Source organism: Solanum tuberosum, unplaced genomic scaffold (assembly GCF_000226075.1).
Source record: "Solanum tuberosum cultivar DM 1-3 516 R44 unplaced genomic scaffold, SolTub_3.0 scf00330, whole genome shotgun sequence".
Lineage (NCBI taxonomy): Eukaryota > Viridiplantae > Streptophyta > Magnoliopsida > Solanales > Solanaceae > Solanum > Solanum tuberosum.
The window spans coordinates 323,046-325,531 of NW_006239256.1; the positions used below are offsets into that span (position 1 = coordinate 323,046).

A 2,486-nucleotide genomic window follows, 5' to 3' on the forward strand; every position below is an offset into this window, starting at 1 on the left:
GTTTTTTATATACAAAAAATTATTTCGTCCTAAAATATATAAATTAGGGACAAGTTTATCATTATAAAAAGGTTAACAATTTCGTAGTTAAATTATCATCGTGTCACGAAAAGTATAGTTTTTATTGACAAGATATAATTGTCACTATAAATTATCATGATTAGTGACAATATATTTTGTCACTAAATGTAGTCGACTTATGACGAAATAATTTATTTGTGACAGAAATATTTGTCTTGAAAAGTTTGATTTAGTTGTTGCTAAAAGTTACATTTGATAAAATAATCTTTTGATGCTCACAAACATTCGATGACATTTAATTATTTCGTATTGATATTATTTTTTAAATTAGAATACATAAAATTGAAAAATAAATAATAAAAATATCTCAAATAATCATAAAATTCATCCATTATCATAGCATTAAAAACAACAAACATTTGATGATGTTCAAATTTGTAAATGGTAATAATTCACTAGTTTCTCGTTAATTTGATAATTTATAAATGGTGACAACTTTTCTCATATTTTTGAAGATTAATTAATCCATCAATATAAAAAATTTACTAGGAAAAGTCTAAGTCATAATATGCAACATGAAAATTTATTAAATTAACATCATGACAAATATTAAATTTATTTTTTAAACTTAGCAGATATCATATAATAATATAAACTCAACACAATAAAATAAAACATTTAACATAATAACAAAAAGTGTCTCTCATGATCATATATATTTTAGAATTAAAATATTCTTATATGATCCTAACGGAAGTACATAATGTTAGTCGTCAATAAGAAAATAAAAATGTTACTCCTTATATGCTAATGTAGCCAACTTATCTAATAACTTTACTCTTCATTCAATTTTTCAATGTACCTGTGTGAAAAGGAAAAAAATATAATTTTAATGTGTACTCACTGGTATTTTGATTTAAACATGATATATTATAAAATTTTAATTGTAAAGTTGATATTAGAATGAGAAATAAATAGAAAAGATACTCACTGAAATTCCACAGTAAAATTGCCAATCCTTCTTTTCTAAGGATATAGACCTTGAGCTTTGTCTGCAAACAAAAAAAATCATGAATCATATTTTTTAAAAGTTTCTAAAAATTTCTAACGCTGAACAAATTCATAGGCTAAACACAAGTAACTCGTTTAAATTATCATACTATATTTTTTAAAAATACACTAGAGTGAAGGGAGACAAAGTTCACAAATTTAAATAAATTTAAAAAACCCACTGAAAATTCAAGTGAGGTATAGAAGAAAGTGAAAGAGAGTTGCATATTTTCAAATTATTTAAGGAGTATGCATCTCATGATAAAACACTGAAATTCAATAAAAATAAAAATAAAAATAAAGATAATGGGAGAGAAGTATTACGTGGGGAGATAAGGAGTGGATGTGGCTAATAACTAAAAGAGAGGTTTGTGGAGAAGGAAAAGGAAATGAGAGAATTACGTGTGTTTTTTTCCTACAAATTTGGAAATGAATACTCTATTTTAATTTCTTCATTTGATTTTGGTAAATACCTTTATCTAATTTTTATTTGACATAAAATTTAAGAAATTAATTTAATTTATTTGATTTTGACTTGACATAAAATTTAGAAAGTAAATAAGATTTTTGAATCGCGTAATCTTAAAACTAAAAATATGTGGAATGTGTAAAAAATAGTTTTTAATCTTCTAATTTTAAATATGTCATGTGAAAAATTAGAATTAAAGAGTTACCAAAATAAGGGAAGAGAAATCATTTAAAAAAATAAACTAAAAAAGGAGTATGAAAAATAAATTAAAACAAAGGGAATTATAAATATATATAAAAAAAAAAAGTCGGGTAGAAAATTAAATATTTATCATAATATAAAGACACTTAGTAGTCATGCAGGGAAATGTGTTGGTTTCATTTTATTCACACTTTATATTTATTATATTACCCATAATTTATGGCTACAAATAATAAAATTTGTGTAGAAAGAAATAATAATTAAGACATAAAAATATTATGAGTGTTACAATTTGTATAAATCTTCTAGTTCTTCATTTTCAAAATCAATCCAAGCATTTTTAGTTTGATCTTCAATTTATGTTGGATTTGATATATATTTTGATTTGAATTTGATTTCTCATAAGTACTTTGATGACCGCCTTAAATAAGTTTTCCCACAAACAAGTGAATTTGATCTTGAATGTTTTGATATTTAATTTATCCTTGTTCTTTATTTTCAAGTATTTATAATAGGGAAAATGCATAAGTATCCCCCAGCCTATGCACCAAATCCCTAAGACACACCTAACCTTTACTAAGGTCCTATTACCCCCCCTCCCCGAACCTATTTTATATATAATTTTCTACCCCTTTTCGGCCTATGTGGCACTATCCTTGACAAAATTGTCAACACGTGCTGGGCCTACAAGATAGTGCCACGTAGGCAGAAAAGGGGTAGAAAATTAATTAAAAAATAAGTTCGG

General features: G+C 24.7%; 1 long non-coding RNA gene across 1 annotated transcript; it reads right to left on the bottom strand.

Moving 5' to 3' along the window:
- Positions 1-778: 778 nt before the first annotated feature.
- LOC107063316 (uncharacterized) lies at positions 779-1,467 on the bottom strand. The gene is made up of 3 exons (XR_001475197.1): positions 1,396-1,467; positions 1,013-1,073; positions 779-883 (listed from the first exon to the last, which is right to left on the bottom strand). It is a non-coding gene; the product is annotated as an uncharacterized lncRNA (long non-coding RNA).
- Between the last annotated feature and the right edge of the window lie 1,019 nt (positions 1,468-2,486).